We start from the raw sequence: 14551 nt of genomic DNA, 5'->3' as shown, positions 1-14551 counted from the left end.
CACTGGCTCCAACGAGAGGGAGCCCGGGGCTTTTACCTCACTTGCCCTGGGATCCTAATGGAACATCCACCATGAGCTTGGCCCCCAGTGACACCCCCGACTGTGGTGCTACTGCCATGTTGGGGTTCCCACTGCTTCATCTTGTAGCAGCCCTGCAGGTGGGGTTACTTGTTTTGACAGTTAAAGAAGCTAAGGTTTCCAAGATGTGTTGTCAATTGGCCAGGGGCCACAGCCAAGTGACAGAGCTGGCAACGGAGTTTCTGTTTCTCAGATTCCAGAAGCACAGGGTCCCCTAGAAGAAAAGAACCCTCTCCCCCGTCACTGGTCTTCAAGGCCCTTCGGGCTCCTCTTCTGATCCATCAATCTGGCCTGGGGTCCTGTCTTCCTTCAGGTCCATCCCACATGTGCGGCCCCCGTGTGGCCTCTCCAGCTTCCAGGTCATGACCTCTGCATTCTCCCCACCCAGTTCTTGGAGTCTCTTACAGGGACAGGGCTGTCGTCTGACAGAGTCAGCAAAGACACCCTCTTTTTGGCATCTCAGTGTCCCCTCAGTTTAGTGTCATTAGATCCCACGGCTGCCTGATCTTGTTTCTCTAACACCACCCACTCGTCATCCAGCCTGATAGGAAAAGGCGTTTAAGGTTGTTTCTCTGGGTGTTCCCTTCCTTCCGAAGGCCCCTGGGACCACAGTTCACATTGTTAAGGAGCCTGATCACTACTCAAGAGTCACAGATGCCCAGGGATGCTGCACAGGGTCCTCTCTAACCCTGCTACCCTGTTCCCCACCTTCCACTATGGAGGAAGACATTGCGGGTAGGCCCCCTGCTGGGTGCGTAGTTGTGGATCGGAAACATCTACTTGTACGCACTACACACATGCCTGGGATCAAGCTGCACTTCTGGTGGCCTTTGCCTGCCTGCTCTCTACCGTTTCCTGGCCTGCTCTGTGTCCAGGCCCATCCCCTGCTCAGGTGGCAGTGCTTCCATTCCCATGGTTTCAACAGGTCAAAGGACAGAAAAAGAAAAGGGCCAAGCTATTTAGTGCCCCTTGCCAGGGCCAGCTCAGTATCACCTCCCCATAGTCTTTAGAGAGGCCTGACTTGCTTGAGGCCACAAGTCTTACCTGTTCCTTCTCGAACTCAGCTCTTGTTGGACTCCAGTAGCACTGGCCCTTTCCTGGTCTCTGAGGCCTAAGTGTGACAGCGCCCCCTACCACCATCTCGTGGCGCTTCAGCTGCTTTCCTCGGCACCTTGCAGCCCCCTGCCTGTCTGCACCTGACATGATTGCTGTGTCTTTCTGCATTTTTTGAGGGCGCCTCTGGCTTGCTCTGAGAGGCCATACTGTTCAAGGACGTCTCCGTCTCTCAGCACTGTCGTCTGCACCCCTTAGTATTGGTACCGAGGATCTGTTCCCAAAGAGTGCGGGGTGGTCTCGAGAGGGTTATCACCCAACGTTAGAGCAACGAGAGGCAAATGCTGCGGTAGTAAGGGCCACATCTGGCAGGGTTAGAGGCAGTGACGGGCTGACCTACGCACCAGTGATGCGTAGACCTTGCAAAGGCTGCGGGTCCCTGGTCCCGTGTTAGACTGCAGTTGTTGGCACCTGTGTCCCGTTGTCACACACTCAGATCTCATCAGAGCCTTACTACTTCAAACAGCGTCGCACGACAGATCTCCCCCTTCCTCCTTGTCCTCACAGAGGAAGCTCCCAGTGTGAAATAGTGGTTTGATTCCATGCAGAGGGAGTCAACTGGCCCCAGGACACCCAGGCGGGGAGCATCCTGTTTGCCCTCTGAGGACCTAAGTAAGGAGAACACAGAGAAGGCTTGGCACCGGCTGAGTGCTTCCTGGAACTGTAGCCCTTCTCGCAGGCCTTCTCGTTTTATTTAAAGTGGCAATAACAGGGTGTGCCCGCCATCACCTCCCATACCCACCTTGACCGTCTTGCTCCCAAAGGGCCTTGGAATCCGTACAAGAATGTTCCATGAAATACCAGGCGGAGTTGTTAAAGTGTGATCCAGGACAAAAGCCTGGAAATCATTATTACTCTTTCAACTTTTCCTGGTGACTCTGAGGTGGGAAATATCGAGAGAGCACGTACTGTGGAGAGGCAGGCCGACATCAGGGAAATGGGAAAGCATGAGGTGAGCCCTCACCTCAAGGTGCTTGGACTCTTGCTGAGGAGGGGAGAGGAAAGGGCCTCCATGTCTGCCAAGAGACCTGTTCCTTCAGAATCTCCTGGAGGAGGTGCAGAATAGAAGCTCTCTGAGCCCTCCCTGGGACTGGGGTTCAACATGTCTGGGTCAGGAGCTGAGATTCCAGATTATTCAAAGCCCCTCAGGCAGGTTTTCCCCAGGGCTGTAGCTGTAACAGGTGTTTGCCCCAGCCTATAACATGACCACGGGGTAATGGAAGGTGGCAAACGGGCAAGGCCAAGGGCTGAACTTGGTATTCTGTGAGGTCCACATTGCGGCCTTGTACATCAAAGTCAGTTGGGTGGGAATCTAACCAGTCCCTGAAAATCAAGAGCTCTCATCAAATCCAGATTTCCTCCTTTGCTGTGGTTTGAATGCACCACCACCCCCAAAACCCATACCATGTAATTTTTTTTGTGGTGTATTAAGAGGGCGGGAACTTAATCAGAGCACAAAACTTGGGGATGGGACCTCTGGGAGATGGTAGAGGTTCAATGAGGCCACAAGGACAGGACCTACTCTGGTAGAGTGGTGGCTTTGTAAGAGTAATGGGAGGAATCTGGCTGGGACATTCTGTTACCACTTGGTGCTCTGCACTGCCTGGGGACTTTGTTGGGAGTCCCCACCGGTGAAGGGAGATCTTACTGGGTATAGCTTCCCCATCCTGGTCCTGGAGCTGCCATCACTTCAGAACAGTGAGCTCAGTTGGTCTCCCCTCTACAGATGTCTCCATCTGGGATGAGTCACAGCGACAGAAAACACAGACCGAGACGTCTCATTTCGAAAATCCCTCCAACTCACAGCAGGGCGGGGTGGCAGATGGAGCGAGCATTCTCCAGTTGCGTGGAGTCTCCTGCCCCCCCCCCATGTCTTTCTCTCTTAATAGTTTCAATCTTCTGCCACCAGTGGGTTAACACTGCCTTCTGCTTGCAGACCTGCAGGGCAATGAGTTACTTCCTTCTTACGTACAGCAAAGGGCAAAAAGAAATAGAAGACGGAAAAAGTCTGTGCTATTTGTAGTAAGAGAACGTGCAGTTTAATTAATAAGTGGATCAGGTTCTCAGAGGAAGCCAGTTGCTTTCACACACTTCCGTGTCCAGCCCTGCTAACCAAGCATCAGCACCCAGAACATGGATGATGGGGAGCCAGGCCTGGATTCATGGAGCCCCTTCTGCCTCTAACTCATTGTGTAACTTCTAGTTTTCACTTCAGGAACTTCTTGCCTTCCCACCACAGGGACAGGCACTATTGACTGCCATAGGGGCGGGAGGGAACGCTGACATTGAATATGAAGTCGGGGGTTGGGGATTTAGCTCAGTGGTAGAGCGCTTGCCTAGGAAGCGCAAGGCCCTGGGTTCGGTCCCCAGCTCTGAAAAAAAAAAAAAACCAAAAAAAAAAAAAAAAAAAAAAAAAAAAAAGAATATGAAGTCGAGGGTGCTGATGATCCACAATGTCTAAGGCAGTCCCAGGACAGAGAATTCCTGCTGCCGACTTCAGTGATGCTGAGCTTGAGAACCAAGAAGGTCCTTGCTACTGCTGTGCCATCTGTAGCCTCACCCTAGGTAAATGAACCCCGGGAATGGGCGTGCACGCACGCACGCACACACACATACATCTTCAATCTGCAGGACCGCAAGGCCATAGGAAGGGTTAGTAGAATAGGAGGCAGGGAGGGGACACTGTAGTCATGAGAACAGAGGATGGCAGAGAAGAACACAGAGCCACATCACAGGAGTGGGTCCTGGGCAAGGGTAGGAGCCTGGTATGCCGAGGAGTCTGAGGTGCTACAGAGCTCTGCCTGGGAAGGTTAAGCTCCTGCAATTAGAGTGGAATTCTGGGAGCACAGGGTGGGATGGAAATGAGTGTTGCTGTTAATGAATATTGCAACTTTGTCTCCTTTCCAGGCATGACAGGACTGCAAAGTCCTATGCAGGTAAAGCCAGGGCTGGCGTCGCTTTAGTCATGCGCTAACAAATGATCAGACAGTGAGCAGTTATGCTGTGTGGAAGTGTTACACGCCAGTGCATGCCCATGGCATTCTGTCCCTTCTGATACAGGCACCCTGTGTCTACCCGAACCACAAGAATGAGTTGAGATCTTGCCAACCCATAGCATACATAAGCATGAAATAACCTCTATTTTAAGATGCTGTTTGTTTCTCTAATAGAACCTGGCTGTCCTGAGAAGATGGAAATCACGGGTGACCTCAGTGTAGAGAGCGCACAGGGAGATGTTACATTGTATCCTCTCCCTTAGAAACACTCCTCCCTTTCACTATCAGGACTGCCCGGGGAGTCAGTGTGAAGCTGGAGTAATCGCACCCTTCCTCAGGAGGTCCTGTGCCAAGTGGGAACAGGTCCAAGTTTCAGTAGTTAGCTAAAAATTCACGGGGGAGTTTAGAAACTGAATTTAATTTTAGGGTTGCCTTCTATTTATAGAAAAATGATTATAGTTTTCCATTTGTGGGGGTGATATAAAATGTAAAAAAAAAGTAACTAAAGAAAGGGTCATTCTGAAGACTTATATGAAGTCAATAAAAAACAGGGAGGAGGAGAATGGGGGGCTGCTTACAGCAAAACCTCACAAGGCTGGTTTCCAAATGACTGACTTGAGGGACGGAGCTCAGATCTATTGCAGAAGCAGAAACTTCCTACAAGGACAGCCAGAGAGTCCTGACCATAGCCATGAAACATTAGTAGAGTTTGGGGGGATTTTCCTGATGACATGGTGACAGCTGTAGTTAGTCTCAGAGAGGCACAGAACAGGATCACATCTCTGAGCCATCCCGCGCCTGGATCTGTGGAAGCCCAATTTCTGTTTGTCAAATAAGCGATCTGTTAGCAGGAGTTGGTAAACTCACAGCCCCCCTAGGTGCCGAGCAGCAATCAGGAAATACAGGGTCTGCTCTGTGTCCTGGCAAGGGAACAGAGTGGGAGCTACCAGGCTCTGTACAAGTCAGTCATGTGGGGACTGAGGGAATAGAGGGGAAATCCTTAGCCAATGAGGAGGTGAGGAGGCCGTGTGTGTGTGTGTGTGTGTGTGTGTGTGTGTGTGTCTGTCTGTCTGTCTGTCTGTCTGTCTGTCTGTCTCTGTCTGTGTTTTGTACACACATGTGTTGGACAGGCATTTGGAAAGGACAACAGAAGGCAGACACATCTGATCTTTAAGCTGATCTCCTAAGGTGTGCAGTGTAAATAATCCCCACCTCCCATGACAGAGTCCCACTCCTGCACAGTGCAGCTCCGTGTGGAGATGTTGGGAAGGCAGGGGCTTCTCAGAGCATGTTATCGTGGGTAAAAGACAGTAACACCAGAATACCAAGGCTGATGGGGTCTATCCACCAGTGATGGAATCAAGAGAGGAACGAGGGCACAGCAGTGGGTAAGGAATCTTATGTCAGAAGACGGCTGGACCAAGGCATTCCACTGCCCACGCTTTGCTTGTATGTGACCTGGACTCTCCTCTGAAACAGATGCATCTGTCCCCACTCCCTCTTACCCACCTGTTGGCTTCTGATGACTGCAATCTGGAAGTTGTGGTAAAGCAATTCCCTGTCACACGCGAGGCTGCATGCCACGCTCGGTTCGGTGTCCTCCTCACTTACCACGGCACTCAAGCTTCGAGCCGCAGGCTGCCGTGCTGCGGTGGTGTGAACACGGGTTTTCCCACCAAAATTCATGTGGGAGGTTGAATGAACTCTCACTTTGACTGTCACTGTGGCGGTACTTGGAGGCGGGGCTTTGGACAGTTAACTAGGCCATGAAAGGTGATCAAGACCTTTTCTGCATGAGTGGGATCTCCTCCCGTGGGATCAATGTGAGAGAACACAGTAAAAACCAGGGCAAACCCTTAAGTTTTGTTTCTTCTGTATGTGCCTCTTGCCCCTCCCACTCTTTTCTTTTTTTCTTTTTTTTTTTTTTTTTTTTTTTTTTTTGCTGGGGACCGAACCCAGGGCCTTGCGCGCCCCTCCCACTCTTAAATGACTCTCTGTGTGTGTGTGTGTGTGTGTGTGTGTGTGTGTGTGTGTGTGTGACTATGATGCACGTTTACTACTGTGAGCATGTATGTGGAGATTAGAAATTAGTTCTTTCCTTCACTGTGGGTTCTGAATGTCAATCGACTTTGCTCAGCAGACCTTTCACTCTCTCGATGGCCTGGCTTCACCCCTTCTCACGAAGTTGAAGCATTTTCCATCCTCACTGGCTTCGTGCTCTTGGAAACTGTGAGCCAAATGAGATGATTTTCTTATGTGTTACATAGCGGTAGATATTTTTTATAGCAGCCGAAGATAGACCAAGACACGTGTGATGGACCGAGGACTACTGACGCTCTGTGCTAGTCACAGGAATGACCGTGGGCAGGTGCTCTATTCTAATCCCACAAGGGAGACCCCACCCTGGCAAGAAATGCCTGGCCGTCATGTCATCCGGTGTTGACCTCTAAAGGAATCCTTTCTCTGGCTGACAGGTGACCTCCTGGCTTTGAGTCTCCACAGGTAAAGGTCACAGTCAGTGGGAAGCCATCTCTGACTTCCTGATGCCAAGTGTCACAAAGGACGAGTAATGGCTGCCCGAAACTGCTACAGATCTGGGTAGTGTGCTGTGAGTGTATGACTGATTAGCAGCCCAAAGCGGCAGGACTGAAGCCAGGCAGGGGTTAAATTAGAGCCGGAGAGAGGAAAGGATAACAGAATACGTGAGTAGGCAAATTTGTCTCAGCAGGGGCTCTCTCCAGGCCCTCCTCTCATCCCCAGAATGTCCTGGCGAATAGAGAGCACCAGTGTTCTCAGGGTGTCTGCAGTCCCCAGAACTACAGACAGGCACCTCCTCCTGAGAGCCCCTGCTGTGATGCCCTCTCCACTCCAAACTGCTTTAGCTTGACTGGCAAATCCGTTAGGAGGTGGAGGCAAGAGGGAAGGTGCGTGTGAGCAGGAAGGAGACTTGGATCTCTGGCTTCTGCCATCCACTAAGCTAGCTCTCAGTTTTTGCTAAAACAGAATCTTGCATGGCAACCTCAAGATACCCATCCCGAGTCCATCCCGAATGTTCTGCAAAGGCTAGCAGCTGACCCTCTAACTCGGTAGCCCCACGTCTCACCTGCCTGCAGACACGAGCTGAGTGCCAATTATGGGTGGAGGTAGTGTTGGCCAAGGTGGTTTTCTGAGCGCCATTCAAAATCACCTTTAATTCAGAGCTGCTTGACAATGGATGCAAAAGGCCCTGTCTGTGAAAGGAGGGTTTACAGAAGGCAGGGTTTTGCCCACCACGGTGGGCAAAGTTCACTCAGCTTAGGCAGTTGTCTCCCAGCTGAGAAGGACTCATGCTGCATTCTGAGGCACAGTGCCAACCTCTTTCAGGGGACGATGAACTTGCCTCTTAATTCTTTCAAAAAAGAAAAGACAACTACCGCATTCTGGGGTCTCACTGTCCTTGAAGCTTTTCCTGATGTGTCACCCAAGAGAAGCTGGGCACGCTCACTCATTACTGCCTGGCAGCAGTGACAAAAGGAGGCTAACTTGTACCATGGACAAGAGGATCTTTCAAGAACTTCTCATTGTAAATCAACTTTGAGAGTGCTTTGCCAACTAGAGCCTTGGGAAAGGCAGTCCAACTCAGCAATTCCCTTCTCCTAAAAGGCTATTCACAAATTCCTGAGCCTCTCAGAGCCCAGAAATATGCAGCTAATTCCTTCCACACAGCCTGAAACCCATCTCAAGGTCTAACGAACTTATCAAAGTGTGTGAGCTGGTGCCACCTTTCGGGCATTTGCGGTACTGCAGCCTGGCTCTGTTATAAGTAAATGTCCAGACCTAAAGCATCATAGAGTCAAGAGATCAAGAGATCCAGTATGGTTTTGTTTTTTTTTTAATCTTTATATGAACATTAGGTGTCATTATTTCATGGGGGGAGAGGACTGGGGTTCTTAGCGTTGAAGACATGTGGTCATGTTGGTCATGGAGATGTGTGAGGAGATGAAGACAACTGATTTACAGAAATGTCTTTGAAAAATTCTCTGTGTAGAAGAAACGGATCCAGTCCTTAGTCCCTTTATCTTCCAGGCGAGATGCTCCAGGAAGAGCATTGCCTGTGCAGAAGGGTGGGGCTTGCAATGTCTGCGCAGAAGGGTGGGGCTTGCTCGCTGGGAGGTGTGAGGTGTCTTGTCTTCAGACAGCCAGGATGGTGGGCTCACCCTTCAGAGTGTAGACCGGGCCAGAAAGGAGCTGCAAAGCGTTCATGCGCTGCGTCATTCTCAGGAATACTGAGGCATTCACACTTCACAGTGAAGAGTAAGGAGAGGCAACGAAGCAGCCACTCGGCGTGCCCACAGGGGGCAGGCGCATGCGCTGTCCTCATGATGCCGCCTGAGAAGGCTGTTCCTTTTGCTTTGGAGTAAAGGAAGCTTAGCGGGCCAGGGTGATGACTGGACTGAATTCACACATCTTATAGGAGAAAAGGGGTGGGTTTAAACTCAGGCCTTTCTGAGGTCGCTTCTGCGAGGTCCCTACGCTACCCCATTTCTTCCTTCTTGCCGTCACCGAGAACTCTGAGGTCACAAGAATAAAGACACTTGTCCTACAGAGCAATGAGTACTGTGCCGGAGCAAAGGCAACGTGGAGAACAAATAACCCTGAGAGAAGCTAAAAACATGACGTCGGCCAAAGAAGGCTAGTTATGTAGTGGGTCCTACGGTTCAGGGAAGACTCTTGCTGGGCAGTGGCCCCAGCTGTTCCTCATCTGAATGAAAGAGGAGGAGCTTGGCCGGTGCAGCAGCCTGCAGGTGTCTGTATGGGAGGATTTCCTGACCTTGGAATGGGTCAAAGACCGAAAAGGGGCTTGCTCGCTGGGAAGTGTGAGCTGTCTTGTTTGCAGTACAAATGCACACAAACACGGAGTCCAGTTGTCTTGATGTGGGAGCCTTAGAGAGGCCAATGTCTTTCTTTTTTTTTTTTCTTTTTTCTTTTTTTCGGAGCTGGGGACCGAACCCAGGGCCTTGCGTTTGCTAGGCAAGCGCTCTACGTCTTTCTTACTAATGGGACTCACTGGCTGTAGCCCTCACCACCGTGTCTACGACACAGACACGTGGGGCTGCGAGGGAACGGTGGTGAGACCCCGGACAGTCAGCCCTGACTACAGTGCTGGAGAGATAATACCTCCACATTGGTCTTTCACCACTAAATAGTGACCGATCTGAACAAGCACAGGGCATTTGTGTCAGGGTAGCTACTAGGGCCAGTGTCGCAGGCTCTGCCCCAGGATGGGCAAATTGTCTAACTTCTATGAGGCTCGGTCTCTTGGCCTAGAAACCTGATCTAACAGTGTCCTTGCCTAACTGTGAAGCCACAACTTCATCCCCAGGGTCTCAGAGAACCAAACCAACAAAACACTAGGCTAATCCCAGGGCCCCGAATCAGTCAGGACTCTACAGAGAAGGCCTCGCATCAGCTCGGTGGTTCTCGAAGATGGCCTGACATGTTCTTGATGCTTGATAGCCCAGTCCCTACTCCCCGATCTCTAGCGTTCACACAAGTCTAAACAAGCTCCCCTTTCAGACAGCAAAGGCCTTGGTTTTGAGTTTTTTGGTGAATCCTGCAAGATTACTCTATCAAACTTAGTCAAGGGAACTACTTACAGCTGTAAGGGGTTCGGGGTGGGGATGGTAGTGAAGCTGTGTTCACCCTCTCCCACCCCAGGCCTGTCAGCCCAGCTGGACCTTCTAGAGCAAGGGTTACTCACTGTCCCCTTGGGCCAATCTATCTAGTCAATGTTGCCTGGTTGCATTTGGCCCTTCTAGGTCACTTGTCCATCTAGACACAGATTCCACAGAGACTCTGGCTTTCAACTTCAAGCCCTCTGCTGACTTCCCGTGGCTTCAGCCAAGTCCCTTAATCTTCCCAAGCCTCTCTTGCCTCACCCATGAAGTGGGATTGAAAGCCTCGGGGCTCTGTGGTATGCTTGGAATTGGATTACGCAAAGCACCTGGCACAGGGCCCCTGTGGGGTGAGTGCTGAGAACCCCGCAGTGTGGAGGGGCCGTTTCCTCACTCCAGGCCCTGGCTGAGCCACGTGAGGGCACAGCTGGCTCCCCACACGCAAAGGTCGCTCCCCTTCTCTCTTTTTTTTAATTGTATTTATTTATTTTACTTTTCAAGGCTGCAAAACTAGTGTACCTTTGATAGAACCCACATCGCTTATGTGTTTGGTTGTGAGCCTAGCCTTTAATGGCTGAGCCTTCTCTCCAGCTCTAGGACCCATATCTCAAACCTGGGCTTTTGATCTTCCCCTGGGATCTCCTGGAATCGCCCCTGTACACTTCTCTGGCGTGGCGCAGGCTGCAGCCAGTCACGGGCTGTCAGGGGAAAAACTCAGACACAGTCTGCTGGGTGACTCAGCTGAGGTGCGAAGCAGGTACAGCTTCTTCAACTGCGGGAGGTTGTGGTTTCCTGTGGCTTTACAATACATCACCTGCCCTTCATGAGCCCAGGAGACCTAGGCTTTATCAGACAATGCCTCCCCTCCCCAAGATCCTTCTCTAGCTGAGTTTAGATCATATGTATACCAGGCTCGCCTTGGACTTAGCCGAGAAGGGTCTTGAGCTTTTGATCCTCTGCCTTCTGAGTGCTGGGGTTACAGTTGTGTATCCTGCTGCCTGGTTTTATGTTAGGTCATAGGTGAGATCCAGGCATCCGTAGGAGCAAGGCAAGCACTCAAGCTACACCCATTTCAAGCTGTATCCATCTCTTCTTGCCTTGGCTTCTGGTGAAAAGTCAATGAAATCTCTTACCTCAGTTTCTCTGAAGTAGCCAATTGGGTATGGGGGCGTGGTCACGGGCAAAACTTATTCTGCAGGCCAACACGTGGGAGGCATTTAGAGGCTTGCTTAGCAAGGCAAGCCAAGGTTTCTTCAACGTCTGTGTTGTTGATATTTGAGACGGGTTGCTTACTTGTTCAGGATGGGGGATTCCAACAGCACCCCCTCTCCTGTTCATGTTCCACCCCAGGACGACCCAAAACAAATCCAGATATCTGAACTCGGCAAGTGTGCATGGGGGGTGGGGTGGGGGTGGGGGTGGGGGTGGCGAGTCTCTGTGAGTCACTGGATTCAGCCATGACATGGGTGTGTTTTAGGCCCCCAGCCTCCTGTTACCTGTCTACCAGAACGTAGGAGAGAGAGAACAGGGTTTCACTCCCATCGGCCTTTCAACCGTTCTGATTGTATCAGCAGGTGGCCAAGCAGGAGGCCCACGTCAGCTTCTCCACCACGAGCAAGAAACAGGCAGAGAGAGACAGAGACACAGAAAGGGGTGGGTGAGGGGGAAACTGAAGCAGGAGCTAGCTAGAAGTGATGGACTTGATGAACTGTTCAGAAGAGGTCATGCTGAAACAGAGAGAAGTGACTGAGAGGCTATCCTGCGCTTAAGAAATCCCTGGACCAGACAGCCAGCAGGCAATTATCAATGGCATCTCCATATCAATTGTGGGGGACTTCCCTGCAGGAAGGGCGTATAATCCTCATACAGAAACCACACGTTTACCTTCTTCATCTCCTTCCCTGCTAGTCACTCACTACCCACTGTCCTGGAGCATCCTTTCCTGCCCGGATGCTCTGCCCAGGTCATCCACTGCTCACGAGTTGTTCCCGTTAGGTCCAGGGCCCCGTAGCCCAGGCTGGACCCGAGATGCATGAAACCAGAACTAAGGCACCATCTCTACCTCTAGGAGATGCCAACGGGTGTAATCATTGCCTCCTCCGAGGCTGGCTTTGCCTTGGTGCCAAGGCAAGAGCTGTCTGTCTCGCCACCTTTCAGCTCTTGTTAAAACGCAGAAGCCATGGCCGGGCCTGCAGGGCGACAGACAGAGAGCGCTTTCTTTGCAGCAGCTGGGTGGGGCTCAAGGCTGTTATTAGCCCCAGCTGGCGTCCCGCTTTTCCTGAGCTGGAATAAAAAATTGCCTTGGTCATCTTTCCCAGGCTAATTTCAAAAACATAATCACCGTCATCATAATTGATTACTGTTTATTTTGGTCATTAATTGGTATGCACCCCCTTGTTACACGAGAATTAAACGGTCCAAGGATATTTAGGGCCTGTGAAAGATGTCTGTGTCCCCCCTCATTCCACACAGATCCCTACAGCCCTTGTGCCCCAGGTACCCCCTGGGTTCAACCACACCCGGAGACTGGTGTTCACGCTAAGGTGAACGGGTCAGAGGTGGGATGAGAAGTTGGGAGAGGCGGGGAAGGAATGGATGCTGTCCTATCTCGGGTGACAAGGGACAAGGGCGTTCCAACCTCCGAACTTGTGCTGAGGGTGAGAGGCAGAGGAAAAGGTTCTGGAAGGGGAATGCCTTAGTTCACAGCCACCTTCGTCAGCTAGGACAATTGTACACAAGATGCTGCTGTTAGGCATGAAGCCCCTGGAACGTTCTGGAGGTCACAGCAATGGAGGCAAATCAGCAAGCCTTGAAAGCTTGAGTTTTCCAGAGGCTAGGCTCTCACACCCCCTGCCACCTGCTATTTCAAGATGGTGGGATGGGGTGGAGTAACACAGGCTAAACCAATCTAGTGCCCCCTCCCTCCAGCCGGCTAGCTTCTCTATTAGTGGGAAAAGATCCTGCTCCCCCTGCCACACACACACACTCCAATGAGCCAGTCAGAATCCTTCTCCAAAAGTTTTGGAGCTGGGACCAGTAAGTTGTCCTGATGTTTGAGGAAATAAAAAAAAAAAAAAAAAAAAGAATCTCTCACAGACAGTCCTCACAATGAACAGAGCGGGTCAGTTTCTGTCAGGTGGGAGGCAGTCAAGGATAAAGAGAAACCACCCTAGTGTCTTTTGTGACCTTGCTTCTGGTTAATCTTGAAGCTTGCATATGGTCACTGTGCGTGTGTGCATGTGTGTGTGTGTGTGTGTATGTGTGTGTGTGTGAGATCCCTTTTGGTGTTGTGCAGTATGACCTGACAGCTGGACAGGTGACTCTATCTGGTAACGTGTCTGTCCTTTCTTTAGTGTATTCAGGAATACCCCAGTTTCTGCCCCTAGTCCCCCTTTTACCCAATGCAGCTGAAATTGAATTTATGCCCCTTACTTCAAGTAAAACCTGATAGTATGACAAGAATAATTATATCTATATCTGATCTATATCTATATCTGTGCCTATATCTGTATCTAATCTATATCTATTTTAATCTATACCTATACATATACCTATATCCATATTTATATCTAATATCTCTATATCTAATCTATACCTATATCTATATTTATATCTAATCTATATATAGTTTATATCTACTCTATATCTATATTTAATCTATGCCTATATCTATATTTATATCTAATCTATATACATATACATATACCTACATCCATATTTATATCTAATATATATCTATATCTAATCTATATATCTATATCTTATCTCTACCTATATATTGCTCTAGCTTTAGCTGTATCTCTCTGTATGTGTGTGTGTGTGTGTGTGTATATATATATATATATATATATATATATATATATATGCAATCAGGACTCAGAGAGGGGCTGGTCCCTTCTGGTGTTGTGCAGTATGAATATATATATATATATATATGCACAGAGAGAGAGATTCCCATACTAGATAGCAGGAAGGAGTACCTCCGACCTGCAGGGAGTCCTTGAGGGGTTAGGAGCAGGGAGAGGAGAGAAGACAGGCTACTGCAACCCCCACCCCCTGACCTTAGGGTGGAGGTGCTGGGCTCTGTGAAGCTGGGGTACAAAGACAGCTCCTGAATGCAAGTGATTTCCAGACACCTTTGGGGTTGACCGTGAACTGCTCAGTTCCAGGCTGGACAGCAGTGTCCTCACGTGTAGCCTCTGAATTTTCCAGGGAGAATGGGCTGAGAGAAAGGGCAGCATTGCAGCCCGCTCCAGAGGGTGGGGATGCAGAGAGGAGATGATAATAGTTGCATCCAACCCCAGAAATGAGATGAGGAAGGCTCTGGAAGACACTTAGACAGACAGGTGCCACATTTACCCTACCCCCCAACCCCCACCCAACCCCCACCCACCCACCCCCGGCCCAGGCTGAGTCTGCCTGGTAAAACACATAAGCACTTAATCTCAGGAATGAGCCGTGATTAGAGGAAATGCTTTTTTAAAGAGGATGGGAGAGGGACAGGGGGCAGAGAATTCAAACAATCCCTTGGAATGTAAATTTGTGTTCTTCAAGGAGGCTTATGTGGGTTCATGTCCTGTCTCTGTGGGCCTGAAGGGAAGCCACACTAACTCAGCGGCCTTCAAAGATGGGGTGATGGAACCTGATTGTGCGTGGACTCAGAACCAAGTGTGATGGGCATGAAGAGTGTCCAGCTGCCAGGAAAGCAGG

This window comes from Rattus rattus, chromosome 9 (genome assembly GCF_011064425.1).
Source record: "Rattus rattus isolate New Zealand chromosome 9, Rrattus_CSIRO_v1, whole genome shotgun sequence".
Taxonomy (NCBI): domain Eukaryota; kingdom Metazoa; phylum Chordata; class Mammalia; order Rodentia; family Muridae; genus Rattus; species Rattus rattus.
The sequence above is the reverse complement of the archived record's forward strand: the minus strand, read 5'-3'. Positions refer to the sequence as shown.